Genomic DNA, 15313 nt, shown 5'->3' with positions numbered 1-15313 from the left:
CTTGTACCATGTGTTCCACCTTTTTCATGAGGGATTCTGGACAGGTGATCCGCTACCTTGTTCTCCACTCCCTTCTTGTCTCTAATTTCAATGTTGAATTCCTGCAACAACAAGATCCATCTTATTAGTCTTGGTTTTGTTTCTTGCTTGGAAAACAAATATTTAAGTGCTGTGTGATCTATGAAAACGATTACTTTGGCACCAATGAGGTATGATCTAAACTTGTCAAATGCAAAAACTATTGCCAGCAACTCCTTTTCAGTAGTGGTAAAGTTTCTTTGAGTCTCATTGAGGACTTTGCTGGCATAGTATATTACATGGACTAAGTTTTCTTTCCTCTATCCTAACACTGCCCCAACTGCGAAGTCAGATGCATCGCACATCAGTTCAAATGGTAAATTCCAATCAGATGGGGAAATGATAGGGGCAGAGGACAGCCTCTTTTTCAAGTTTTCAAAAGCTAGCATGCACTTTTCATCAAAGACAAATGGTGTATCAGATACAAGGAGATTGCTTAAGGGCTTGGCTATCTTTGAAAAATCTTTAATAAACCGTCTGTAAAAGCCAGCATGCACTAAAAAACTCCTAATTGCCTTGCAATCACTAGATGGAGGTAATCTTTCAATGAGTTCCACCTTCGCTCTGTCTACCTCAATGCCCTAGTTAGACACCTTATGGCCAAGGACTATTCCTCTTGTTACCATGAAGTGACATTTCTCCCAGTTCAAGACCAGATTGGTTTCTTGACATCTCTTCAACACCAGGGATAGGTGATCTAGACAATTAGGAAAGGAATCTCCGAATACTGAGAAGTCATCCATAAAGTCTTCGATGAATTTTTCTATCATATCTGAGAAAATGGAGAGCATGCAGCGTTGGAAGGTTGCAGGTGCATTGCATAACCCAAATGGTATGCGCCTGTAGGCAAACACTCCATATGGGCAAGTGATGACAAGTCATCCTAGCTCATTTTAGCTAGTCTTTTTCTTTAGTTTTCATTAGAATTATGCACTTTCTTGAGCCATAAGCAAGCCAATTGGGTAGATTTTCATGTTTCCTTTGATTTAATCAACCATGTATGAATTCATGCAATTTCATGAGGTTTTAAGCTATAATTGTTGCATATTGTGAAAGATTGAATACCTCATGATTTTGAGCAAAGCTTTGATTAGTTTGGTTGATCAATGATAGGTGAAGAAGGCTTGGAGAAAGGTTGAAGCAAAGAGGAATGGCTAGAAGTGAAGAATGGAAGTTGAAATTGAACTTGGAGGCTTGAAGTTAGCCCCAACGTTAGCCCCCTAACTTGGAGGCTAACGTTGGGCATGAAGTATTCCCTGGGCTCCCACGTTTGAGCCAACGTTAGCCCCCTAACTTGGAGGCTAACGTTGGCACTTAAATCACAATGGGGGAAGGCCAACGTTTGCGCCAACGTTAGCCCCCTAACGTGGAGGCTAACGTTGGCGCCAATCACACCAAGCAAGGCCAACGTTAGGGTCAAAGTTAGACCCCTAACGTTGGCGCCAACGTCCATACCAGAAGGGTGTGGTTTGCTGCTATGAAAAGTTGGGGTCAAAGTTAGACCCCTAACTTTGGCCCTAACGTTGAAGACCAACGTTGGCTAACTTCACTTCCGGTTCAATTGGTTCACTTCGGTTCTTCTTCAATCTTCAAGAGCAATCAACCAAGGCCTCTTTCAACCCAATTCCACCAACAACAAAGGCCCAACTCAAGGCTTGAAGATCATTTTGGAAAGTGTATAAATAGGATAGAATTCAATTTGTTTAGGGAGCTTTCCTTTTAGAATTTTCAGAATAGTTTTTGGGAAGCTTTTGTTACTGAGTGCACTTGAATTTCTTTGTTTCCTTTTACTTGCAATTTCATTTTACACTTGTCTTGGATCTTGGATTGGAGAATTGAAGAAATTCTGTTTCAATCTCAATCTTGGATCTCTCTGTTTTCTTTACTGTTAATTGCATTTCATTTCCGGTTCATTGTTCTTCATCTCTTTTCTTTGCAATTTACAATTTCCTTGCTATTGTTCTTGTTGGATCTAGGAAGGCATTGAGATCTAGACTTGGTTTTCTAGTCTCTGGGTCCTGAGATCTGAATTTCTCATTTCAATTCTCTGTTTATTGCTTTTTCTGTTAATTTACTTTATTGCTTCAAGATCCGGTTCAATCCCAATTCCCTTTTCCTCTTCTGTTTGATGCAATTTAGTTTCTCCTTGTTTAAATTCTGCAAATCCACATCCCAATCCCCTTTACATTTCAAGCAATTTACATTTCTTGCACTTTAAGATTCTGCAATTTACATTTCTTGCACTTTAAGTTTCTGTTATTTAATTTCTTGTTCTTTAAGTTTCAGCAATTTACTTTCCCGCTCTCTTTGATTTCATGCAATTTACATTCTGCAAATCACAAATCACCCAACCAACACTTGATTCGCTTGACTAAATCAACCACTAAGCTAAAATTGCTCAATCCTTCAATCCCTGTGGGATCGACCTCACTCCCGTGAGTTTTTATTACTTGATACGACCCGGTACACTTGCCGGTTAGTTTTGGGTGTTTTGGTAGAAATTCGTTTCTCACCAAAATATCTCATCAGCAAGTAAAGGAGGTTTTCTCTTGGTCTCTTGGATCAACAACTATTTGGTTATATCCTGAATAACTATCGAGAAAACAGTAATATGCATTTCCTGCAAGTCTTTCCAGCATCTGATCCATGAAAGGAAGGGGGAAATGATCTTTTCGTATAGCTTCATTGAGTTTTCTGTAGTCTATGCACATCCGCCATCCTGTGACGGTCCTTGTAGGGATTAGTTCGTTCTTCTCATTGGGGACCACAGTGATTCCTCCCTTTTTTGGGACAACTTGTACAGGGCTGACCCATGGGCTGTCTGAGATCAGATAGATCACTCCTCCTTGCCACAACTTCATGACTTCTTTCTGTACCACTTCCTTCATGACTGGGTTCAGCCTCCTTTGGGGTTGAATGGATGGTTTGACATCATCTTCCAACAGTATCTTATGCATACATATGGCCAAACTGATTCCCTTCAAGTCAGCAAAGGTCCATCCTATGGCATCTTTGTGCCTTTGCAATACTTGGAGTAGCTCTTCCTCTTGTTCTTGGCTGAGGGATGAATTTATGATCACTGGATAACTTTCATTCTCTCCTAGATATGCATACTTGAGAGTGGGTTGTAGTGCCTTTAGTTCAAGTTTGGGTGCTTCTTTCTTTCCATTCTTCTCCTCTATTGTGCACTGAGCTTGAACCTCAGCTGTTGCAGCTTCTTCGCTTGATGCTGATTCCTCCTCTTCTGCTAACCCCTCAAGTTCTTCCTCTTCAAAAATCTCTTGTACTACATCTTCCAGTGAGTCCAACCTCATACATTCTCCCAATGGTTCCTATGGGTAGTTCATGGCCTTGAACACATTGATCATCATTGTTTCATTGTGTAGTCTAAGGGTAAGTTCGCCCTTTTGGACATCAATGACAGCACCGGCAGTAGCTAGGAATGGTCTACCCAAGATGATAGAAGCCTTAGCTCCTTCCTTCATATCTAACAGTACGAAGTCTGCTGGAAAGATAAAGTCTCCTACCTTCACTAGCAAGTCTTCCACTATGCCGTGAGGAAACTTGAATGATCGGTCTGCCAGTTGTAAGGCCATTTTTGTTGGTTTGGCCTCCTCAATCTTCATTTTTCTCATCATAGCTACAGACATCATATTTATGCTGGCTCCTAAATCACATAGAGCCTTCTCCAGTGTTATTTCTCCTATAATACACGGAATCTGAAAGCTCCCAGGATCCTTCAATTTCTGGGGCAGTTTATGCTGAATGATGGCACTGCATTCCTCGGTTAGTATCACAGTATCGTTGTTCTTCCAGCTTCTCTTCTTGGTCATCAACTCCTTCAAGAACTTGGCATAGAGCAGCATTTGCTCTATTGCTTCAGCAAAGGGTATGTTAATCTGCAGTTTCTTGAAGATTTCTAAAAATCTGGAGAACTGGCTGTCATCCCCCTTATTCCTCAATTGTTGAGGATATGGGACTTTCGGCATATATGGCTTCAGCTCTTCTTCCTTTTGATGTGAGTTAGAGGTGGGGACTTGAACTTCATCTTGTTCCTCCTTTCTTTTAATTGAATCTTTCTCTTGTGGTTGCTTGGAAGTCTCTTTCAATTCCTTCCCACTTCTGAGGGTGATAGCTTGACATTCCTCCCTTGGCCTTGACTCAATGTTGCTGCAAAGGTTATGGCCAGGAGCTTGCTGAAATAGGTAGCCAATTTGTGTCTCAAGTTTCTTGATGGCAGCATCTTGATTTTGCATGTTGGATCGCACTTCCTCTCGGAACACCTTACTATCTTGGATCTCTTTGCATATGCTTTCAAGCAGAGTTTCAATCCTTGAGAGTCTATCTTCAGATGTTGGTGAGTCGAGATTGGAAGGATGAGAAGGGCCATTTTGACTTTGGTATGGATGCTGAGAGGTGTTGTTAGGTGGGTGTTGATAAGACCTCTGTGTGGAGTGTTGGTGAGCTGCATTGTTATTGGGGTTGTGGCGTCTCTGATCCTGGCTTTGATCTTATTGGTTTCCCCACCCAAAATTTGGGTAGTTCCTCCAACCAGGATTATATGGTTTAGAGTATGGATCATGGTGCTGCCTAGGTGAATTTCCAATGTAGTTGGCTTGTTCCTGATCACCCCCTGCTTCTTCATTCACTCCTTCTTGAGCTGCTGCTGAGGTGGTGATTGCTGCCACTTGATTCCTCTCCATCTTTTTGGTAAGATCAGCCAACTGCTTGGTAATAAGCTTGTTTTGAGCTAGCAGTGCATCCACATTGTTCAGCTCCATCACTCCTCTAGTGTTACCTCTTTCAGAAGCATAGAAGTAGTCATTCTCTGCTACAGTCTCAATAACATCTATGGCTTCTTCAATGGTCTTCTTCTTGTTCAGAGATCCCCCGGATGAGTGGTCTACTACCTTCTTTGATTCATACGAAAGGCCTTCATAGAAAATGTGCAACTGCACCCATTCATTGAACATATCTGGCGGGCATCTTCTTGTCAGGTCCTTAAACCTCTCCCATGCTTCATATAAAGTCTCACCATCTTGCTGCCTGAAGGTTTGTACCTCAGCTCTCAACCTGTTGATTCGTTGAGGAGGATAGAATCTTGCCAAGAATTTGTTCACCACGTCTTTCCAGGTTGCTAAACTTTCCTTTGGAAAGGATTCCAGCCATTTAGATGCTTTGTCCTTGAGTGAGAAGGGAAACAGAAGTAGTCTATAGGTGTCAGGGTGAACACCATTAGACTTCACAGTATCGCATATCCTCAAGAAGGTGGTTAGATGCTGATTGGGGTCTTCTTAGACACTTCTTCCGAATGAACAATTGTTCTGAACAAGGGTGATGAGCTGTGGCTTTAGTTCAAAGTTGTTGGCATGTATGGTTGGCCTTTGGATGCTACTTCCACAGTTTCCTAGATTTGGGTTGATGTAAGAACCCAGAACTCTTCTCTCTTGTCCAGCCTGATGCACTGGACCTTCTCTGCCACGGTTGTGAGCTTCTTCTCCATGATGGTTCTCCATGTTCTCATCCATGTTTGGTTCAAAGTACTCATCCTCTTCCTTTGCACCAACTACTCGTTTTCCTCTTGCTTCCCTCCTTAATCTAAGGAAGGTCCTCTCAGGTTCAGAATTAAAGGAAGTTGAAGCCCCGCTTCTTCTCCCTGTCATACAACCAACAAGGCACAAGCAAGGAAATAGATGCAGAAAGGGTTCCTGTTAGAAATACTGTTAGTGTGAGTGATGCAATATATCAAATAGTTAGTGGGTCAGTGAACCAAATATTAAAACAAAATGCAGGTAACACCACTAATGGGTGAAAGGTAAAGGGAACGAAATAACTAAAACTGAAAGTAAATTACTCAGATGAAACTGAATCAAACAAAAGAAAAATGCTCAATCTAGCTATCCACCAATTTAATCATTGTTGATACAAAATCAATCCCCAGCAACGGCGCCATAAACTTGATGCACGGAAACTTGTCTCTTAACAAATCTCCCTCAGCAAGTATACCGAATTGTCGTCAAGTAATAACTCACAAAAGAGTGAGGTCGAATCCCACAGGGATTGATTGGTCAAGCAACTTTAATTGAAGGAATGTTCTAGTTGAGCTAAGCAGAATTTGGTTTGAGAGTTGCAGGAAATTAATGGCGGGAAAGTAAATAGCAGAAAATGTAAATGCTGGAATTAAAGAGCTGAAAATAGATGACGGAAAATAAATTGCAGAATCTTAAATGGGAATGGGGAAGATGATCATAGAAGTAATTGGCAGAAATTAAAGAGAATGGGTAAGATCAGAAATGGAGAGTTCATTGGGCTTAGGAGATGTTGCATCCTCCGGATCAAGTTCATTTTCATCTCTTCCTCAATCAATGCATTCATTGATCTTCTTGGCAATCTTAAGTGATTGAATTCTAATTCCTTGGTAATTCAATCTCTCAAATCTTGATCAATAGCTAATTCCTTGGTCCAATTGTTCATGAGAAGAGATGAAGCATGGTCACTGATTATACCACATGTATTTCCAAATCAAAGTGTTGGTAGGATTATATGTCACTATATCCATCCAAACCCCAATTTGGTCCAACCTGAGAAAGCATTTCTAGCATGATCTCTTCATTCCTCTTCCAAAGTTCTGAAGAGATCCAAGTATGAATAGCTTCTTTTCCAAGATAACTACTCAATTGGATAAAGATTGAAAGCTTTCTAGTAAAATCAAGAGAAAAGAAAGAAGAAGAATAATGAAAACTATTATTGATCCATCAAATTACAACAGAGCTCGCTAACCCAATGAAAGGGGTTTAGTTGTTCATAGCTCTGGGAATGGAAAACAAAGATAGAGAATGCATTCTGAAAAGTTAAACTAGAAGTTACAGAGAAAGTAAAATACAGAGAGTAATTCTAATAGTGCCCAAAAGCTCCTTTCTATTTCAAAGTTCTCCCTATTTATACTATTCTTCTGATCTTCTAGTTGCTTCTTCAAGTCTTGGATATGGGCCTTTGAATCTTGAGTTGAAGCAGTTATCATCTTCAGTGGGCTTAGCTTTACTTGCAGAGAGAGAGTGTGAAGTAGGCATGAACTTTAGCTTAGGACGTTAGTGCGTTAAGTGAAAGTGCGGGTTCGAGAACGTTAGTGACAATCACCTTTTTCACTAACGTTCCTAACCCAAGAATGGTCCATGTTAACTTCAACGTTAGTGGCACCAACATGACCACTAACGTTGCCTCTTGGTCCTTCGCACACGTTATTGGGGTTTACCTTTTTCAATAACGTTGAGAATCCCCCCTTTCTCACGTTAGAGTTCACGTTAGTATAACTAAAGTGGCTCTTAACGTGAGCACACTTTAGCCTCGAGAGCGTTAGTGACACTTACCTTTGTCACTAACGCTCTAAAACATCCCTTTCCTTCGTTAGAGTTCACGTTAATTGCATTAACGTGGCCTCTAACGTGGTATTGGCAGCCATCCCCAACGTTAGTGACAAAGGTGAGTGTCACTAATGTTGGCTCATCATTCTCTCCTTCACGTTAGCTTCCACGTTAACTGAGTTAACGTGGCAACTAACGTGGCTCAAAGTGGCTCAAAGTGGCTTAGTCCAACGTTAGTGACAAAGGTGAGTGTCACTAACGTTGGCCATTCCTTGCTTCCCCACGTTAGAGTCCACGTTAACTGAGTTAACGTGACTCTTAACGTGGCCATTATGAGCTTAGTCCAACGTTAGTGACAAAGGTAAGTGTCACTAACGTTTGCTTTATCTTCTTCTTCCATGTTAGAGTTCACGTTAACTAAATTAACGTGACTCTTAACGTGGACAATTACCACTTTGGAGCGTTACTAGTACTTACTTTTACCACTAACGTTGGAGTTCTACTTCTCTTCCACGTTAGCTTCCACGTTAACATAGTTAACGTGGCAACTAACGTGGGCTATGATGGCTCACGAAGGTGTTAATGGCGATTACTTTTCTCATTAATGTTGCAAGTTAGCCTCCATTCCACGTTAGTGGTCACGTTAGCTAGACTAACGTGGCTACTAACGTGGTTCTTCCTTGCTTCCTTTGTCCTAAAATCAAGCAATAAAGTGCATCAAAGCTCTAATCCAAGTTATGAGACATGCATCATTCAATTTTGTCATTTAATTCATGCATAATTCTCATGAAATCATGTAAAATTTACAATGTTTGCTTGAATCAACATGTAAGTGATTATTTACCCAAAACTTGCCTATTTCCTAAGAAAATGCATGAAACTATCCTAAAACCATAAAGAAAAGGTCAATGAAACTGGCCAAAATGCCCTGGCATCACACTTCCTGCCTTCTCTTCTTAGACTTCACATGTTCCTTACCCTCTTTCTCTTCTCCACTGTCTATCTCTTGCTTTACAAGTGAGATGATGAGTGCTTCAGTGGGTTTTTCTTTCCATTGCAAATCCTCTTCTTCAACCTTCAAACAGCTTTTCTCTTTAACAATCTGTTGTATTTCCTGGAAGACATCTAGAGTGATTTTCTCATCATTTACCATCAGAGTCATTTCTCCTTATTCCACATCAATGATGTCCCTTGCTGTGGCCAGAAAAGGTCTTCCCAATATCATAGAGTCATTCCCCTCTTCTCCTAAGTCCAGGATTACAAAATCTGCTGGAAATATGAATTTCCCTACTCTGACCAAGAGATTTTCAATAACCCCTTTGGGAAATATCAGAGATCTATCCACTAGTTCCAATGACATCTGTGTGGGCTTTACTTCTTCTATAAATAGCCTTCTCATCATAGACAAAGGCATCAAGTTAATACTGGATCCTAGATCACACAGTGCCTTGTCAATGATTATGTTACCAATGGTACAAGGCAAGAAAAAGCTCCCAGGATCTTTGAGTTTTGGTGGGATGCCTTCTTGGATTACTGAACTATATTCTTGTGTCAAGATCACTATCTCTTTTTCATTCCAGCTCCTCTTCTTGTTGATAAGTTCCTTTAAGAACTTTGCATACAAGGGCATTTGTTCTAGAGCTTTAGCAAGTGGAATGTTGATCTCCAGCTTCTTAAAAACTTCTAGAAACTTGGGGAACTGTTGGTCTTTAAGCTCTTTGTTGAACCTTTGAGGATATGGAATGGAAGGAGTGTATGGCTTCTCCTCCTTCTTAGAAGCTTGTGGAGGTTTTTCTATACTTTGCTTGCCCTTCTTTGAAGATTGTGGCTGTTCCTGTTTCTCTTTAAGCCCCTCTTGATTCTTCTTCTTAAGTGTCACTTCTTCCTCTACTTGCTTCTTGCTGCCAATATCATTCTCAGCTGGCCTCTTGTTAATTTATTTATCATTTGCCAAGGTTCTTCCACTCCTTAATTGGATGGCTTTGCATTCTTCTTTAGGATTGGGAATGGTGTCACTTGGTAATGCATTGGTTGGTCTCTCAGCTGCTGTTTGCTTGGATAATTGTCCAATTTGCCTTTCAAAGTTCCTTAGTGAAGCTTCATGGTTCTTGTTGGTTATCTCTTTATGTTTTATCATCTTTTCCATCATTATTTCCAAGTTGGAGATCCTTTGAGATTCTTGGGGTGGTTGTGGTTGATTGTGAGATGTTGAGGATGGATGATAGTTGTTTTGGTTAGTGGATGGGTTGTTGGGTGGATAGTAGTTGGATTGGGGTTAATTGTTTTGTGGTTTTCTGGATTGGTTTTGGTTAGTGTTTTGATGGTTTTGATGGTTTTGATGGTTTGTGTTATTGGAATTGTTTTGGTTTGAGTTTCTTTGCCAAGGCTGCTGGTTTTGATTGTGATTGTCTCCCCACCATAAATTGGAGTGGTTCCTCCAGGATGAGTTGTAGGTATCTCCATAAAATTCATTCTGATTAGCACCTTGATTGTGCATATAATTGACTTGCTCAGGTTGTTACTCTTCATAGATTTCCTCATTTTGCCCCCACCCAACTGGTGGTTAATTTGGAGTGTTCATTATTGTAACTTGAAGACCATCAATCCTCTTGGCCATCATCTCCATTTGCTGCTGGATCTGTTGATGCATCACTTTGTTTTGAGCTAAAATGGTATCCACACCTTCCAGCTCCAATACACCCTTCCTTTGAGCTGGTTGGCTTTGCCTTTGATGACCATAGAAGTATTGGTTGTTTGTCACAGTGTCTATGAGGTTCTGAGCTTCCTCAGTTGTCTTCATGAGTTGTAATGAACCTCCTGCTGAGTAGTCAAGTGCCTCTTGAGCTCTCAGTGTCAATCCTTCATAGAAGTTTTAGAGTTTATCCCATTCATTAAACATCTCTGGTGGACACTTCCTGATTAAAGCTTTGTATCTCTCCCAGGCATCATACAATGACTATCCATCCATCTGAGTGAATGTTTGGACCTCTGTCTTTAGTCTGATGATCCTTTGGGGAGGATAGAACTTGGCTAGGAACTTGTTCACTAGATCCTCCCAGCTGTTGATGCTTTCTCTTGAAAATGCCTCCAACCATTGAGCAGCTTTGTTTCTCAGAGAAAATAGAAATAGCAACAGCTTGTAAATGTCTGGATGCACACCACTCATTTTCACTATGTCACATATCCTTAGAAAGGTGGATAGGTGCTGGTTTGGATCTTCCAAGGAACCTCCTCTATAAGAACAGTTATTCTGTACCAAGGTGATGAGTTGAGGCTTCAATTCAAAGTTGTTTCTATTGACATTTGGAGTAAGTATGCTACTCCCACAGTGCCTTGGATTAGGGAAGGTGTAGGAGGCTAGAACCCTCCTTTGAGGCTAGCCATTGTTATTAGCCACACCCTCAGTGTGATTTAGGGCATTCCCTTCCATCTCTTGGTTCTCTTCCTCTGATTCCTCTTCACCAATGATCCCCTTTCCTTTTCCTTCTCTTCTTAGACTTTGTAGAGTTCTCTCGTCAAGGTTACAAGAGGTGGAGACCCCTCTCCTTGCTTCTGTCATACACACAAAACCAGAAACCACAAACAGTTCACTCTACTGTGAGAGTTATGTTAAAGTTAGCTTAAATAATTCAAACAGTTAGTGTGCTTAGTAAAAAAAATAAAAAGAAAATGCTTAATCTAGATTATCACCCTACTTAATCATTTTCAATCTAAATCAATCCCCGGCAACGGCGCCAAAAACTTGATGAGAGAAAAAAAATGATTCCACACAAACTCACCGACAAGTGTACCGGGTCGCATCAAGTAGTAATAACTCACAAGAGTGAGGTCGATCCCACAGGGATTGATGGATTGAGAAATTTTAGTTAGGTGATGAATTTAGTTAAGCGAATTTCTGATGATTTGAGTGAAACTTGATTAACAGAAGCTAAATTACAAGTAAATAAAAGGGAGAGGGTAAATTGGCTGAATCTTAAAGTGCAAAAGAAGTAAATTTTAGAAACTTAAAGAACAAGAAAGTAAAAGAGCTGAAACTTAAATTGCAAGAAAAGTAAATGACTGAAACTTAAAGTGTAAGAAACTTAAATTGCTGAATCTAAATTGCTGGAAAATGTAAATTGTTTGAAGAATAAAAGGGATTTGGGTACTGGGATTCAGAATTGAACTAGAAAATGTAAACTAAAGTAAATCAGAGAGCTATGAGATGAAGAGATTTAGCTCAGTAGCCAAACAGAAATGGAAAATTGTTTGAAGAAATAAACAGCAATAAAACTTAGCTCAATTATGAAATTCTAAAAGAGAAATTGAAGATCGAAGAAGAGCAATGAGATCAGAAATTAGATCTAGATCCCAATTTCTCCCTTGACCAAACAAAAAAGAAATCACAGAAGAAATGAAAATGAAAACAGAAAAGGAAGTTCAGATCCAACTTTCCAATTCTTAGAACTATCAAAAGAAAAGTAGAAAATGATTCTCAAGTGAACAATTTCAATGGAATTCTTCAATCTCAATTCAAAAAAACCCAAAACAGAAAATAGAAGTTGTAGAAGAAAGAACAAACAGAAAAAAACTAGATCTAATCCCAATTCCCAAATTCAAACTGAAAACTAAAATGAGAAAACTAAAAAATGAGCTAAAAGTCTTCTTCTCTCAAATCAAATTGAATCCTATTTATACACTTTCTGTTTTGGTCTTCCAAACTTGGAGTGGGCCTTTTGATCTATGAAGAAATGGATCCAAGATGGAAATTGATTGAAATTGGGTTGGAGGCATGCTCCAGTGGAGCGTTCCGTTGGGTTGGTGAACTTGGCATTCACTTGCCCTGTGTGCCTTGTCACGTGTTGGGCAGCTCCAGTGTAGCGCTCCGTGACTAAAAATGAATGCTCTATTCATTCTTCTAGGCGTGCCAATTTGGGGCGCGCTTGTCTTCCTATAGTGTTCAATAAGTGAACGCTGCGCTCTAACCTTGAGCGCTACACTTGATGCTGAGCCTTCCTCCCCATGAGAAGCACAAAAATGTTGCCAAAAGGGAACGCTACGCTCAAATTTTTGAGCGCTACCCTTCCTTGATTTGATGCGCACCCAGCTCCCTTGGTGATCCTTTTTCAAGCGCGATAAAGTTCACAAAAGTGAACGTGGTGTACAAACTTTTGAGCGCTACTCCTTTGATGAGAGCTGCGCTTTGCTTCCAAACAGCAAAACTCCCAAAAATGTTTACTTTAGTGAATGTGGCATTCACTCATTTGAACGCTCGTCCTTAGTGTGAGCCTTGGTTTGGTTCAGCACTTCTTTCTTCATGGGTGTTCACTCTTTGAACACTACGTTCATTCATTGAACGCTACGTTCATTCATTGAATGCTGCCCTTTGTTTCTGATGCCAGGACATTTTGGCCAGTTTCATTGACCTTTTCTTTACTGTTTTTAGGGTAGTTTCATGCATTTTCTTAGAAAATAAGCTCTTTTTGGGTAGATATTCACTTACATCTTGATTCAAGCATACATTGTGCACTTTACATGATTTCATGAGGATTTTACATGAATTTAATGACAAATTGGATGTTGCATTTCCCATGACTTGGATTAGAACTTTGATGCACTTTATTGCTTGATTTCAGCACAAAAGAAGCAAGGAAGAACCACGTTAGCAGCCATGTTAATCTAACTAACGTGACCTCTAACATGGAATGGGAGCTAACTTGCAAAGTTAATGAGAAAAGTAATCGCCAATAACGCCCTCGAAGCCATCATAGCCCACATTAAGAGTCACGTTAACTTAGTTAACGTGAACTCTAATGTGGAAGAAGACAATAAGGCCAACGTTAGTGACACTCCCCTTTGTCATTAACGTTGGACCAAGCTCATAATTGGCCACGTTAGTTGCCACGTTAACTTAGTTAACGTGGCTTCTAACGTTAAGAAGCAAAAGGGAAGCCAATGTTAGTGACACTCACCTTTGTCACTAACGTTGGAGATGGCTAGCATGACTACGTTAAAAGCCACGTTAACCTAGTTAACGTGGACTCTAACGTGAGAAATAGGGGCACATTGGAACGTTAGTGACAAAGGTAAGTGTCACTAACGTTCTCGAAGGATTGGCAAGCTTACGTTAAGAGCCACGTTAACTAAGTTAACATGGACTCTAACGTAGGGAAGGGGGAGGTTTATCAATGTTATTGGCAAAGGTAAGTCTCAATAACGTGTGCGAAGGACTAAGAGGCAATGTTAGTGGTAACGTTTGTGCCACTAACGTTGAGGTTAACGTGGCTCAGACTTGGGTGAGCAACGTTAATGAAAAAGGTGATTGTCACTAACGTTCTCGAACCCACACTTTCACTTAACGTTAACACCATTAACGTCCTGAGCTAAAAGTCCCTGCCTACTTCACACTTTCTCTCTGCAAGCAAAGCTAAGCCCAATGATGAAGATAACTGCTTCAAACTCAGGATCCAAAAGCCCATACCCAAGACTTGAAGAGCCAACTAGAAGATCAGAAGAGTAGTATATATAGGAGTAACTTTGAATTAATTAGAGAGTTGGAAACTATAGGGAGCCTTTGGCCTAGAATTACTCTCTGTATTTTACTTTCTCTGCACTTCTAGTTTACTTTCAGCATGTATTCTCCATTTTTGTTTTCATTTTCTAGAGCTATGAACAACTAAACGCCTTTCATTAGGTTAGGGAGCTCTGTTGTAATTTGATGGATCAATTTTAGTTTTCATTCTCCTTCTTCTATCTTTTCTCTTGATTTTACTAGAAAGCTTTCGATCTTCATCCAATTGGGTAGTTATCTTGGAAAAGAAGCTATTCATACTTGGATCTCTTCTGAACCTTGAAAGAGGAATGAAGGGATCATGCTAGAAATGCTTTCTCATGCTGGACCAAATTGGGTGTGGATGGATATGTGACTATAATCCTTCCAACACTTGATTTGGGAAATGCATGTGCTATAATCAGTGACCATACTTCATTTCTTCTCATGAGCAATTGACCAAGGAATTGGCTATTGATCAAGATTTGAGAGATTGAAATACAAGGAATTGTAATTCGATCACTTAAGAATGCCAAGGAGATCATTGAATCCATTGATTGAGGAAGAGATGAAAATAAACTTGATTCGGAGAATGCAACATCTCCTGAGCCCAATGAACCCCCCATTTCTGATCTTACCCATTCTCTTTAATTTCTAACATTTACTTTTATGAGCAATTACCCCATTCCCATTTAAGATTCTGCAATTTACTTTCCGCCATTTACATTCAGCTCTTTATTTCCAGTATTTACTGTTTCTGCCATTTACTTTTCCGTCATTTAATTTTCTGCAATTCTCAACTCAAATTCTGATTCGTTCAACTAGAACATTCCTCTAATTAAAGTTGCTTGATCAATCAATCTCTGTGGGATTCGACCTCACTCTATTGTGAGTTTTTACTTGACGACGAATTCGGTACACTTGCCGAAGGAAATTTGTTGCAAGACAAGTTTTCCGCGTATCAAGTTTATGGCGCCGTTGCCAGGGATTGATTTTGAATCAACAATGATTAAATTGGAGGATAACTAGATTGAGCATTTTTAGTTTGTTTGATTTAATTTTTTGTTTGAGTAATTTACTTTCAGTTTTAGTTAATTTCTTCTCGTCCCCCAACTTTTCGTCTTTTTTAGTTATTTACAATTCAGTTCACTGACCCACTAACTGTTTGATATATTGCATCACTCACACTAATAGTAATTCTAACAGAAATACTTCCTACATCTATTTTCCTTGCTTGTGCTTTGTTGGTTGTATGACAGGGAGAAGAAGCGGGGCTTCAACTTCCTTTGATTCAGAACCTGAGAGGACCTTCCTTAGATTAAGGAGGGAAGCAAGAGAAAAACGA

At 39.9% G+C, this 15313-nt stretch overlaps 1 non-coding gene across 1 annotated transcript; it reads left to right on the top strand.

Annotated features, from left to right (window-relative positions):
• The first annotated feature begins 5046 nt into the window (after nt 1–5046).
• Nucleotides 5047–5153, top strand: LOC148545749 (small nucleolar RNA R71). Its single transcript, XR_015900313.1, has one exon. It is a non-coding gene; the product is annotated as a small nucleolar RNA R71 (small nucleolar RNA).
• Nucleotides 5154–15313: the final 10160 nt, after the last annotated feature.

Source organism: Arachis ipaensis, chromosome B9 (genome assembly GCF_059453495.1).
Source record: "Arachis ipaensis isolate K30076 ecotype BB chromosome B9, ASM5945349v1, whole genome shotgun sequence".
Classification (NCBI taxonomy): Eukaryota; Viridiplantae; Streptophyta; class Magnoliopsida; order Fabales; family Fabaceae; genus Arachis; species Arachis ipaensis.
The sequence above is the reverse complement of the archived record's forward strand: the minus strand, read 5'-3'. Positions and strand labels throughout refer to the sequence as shown.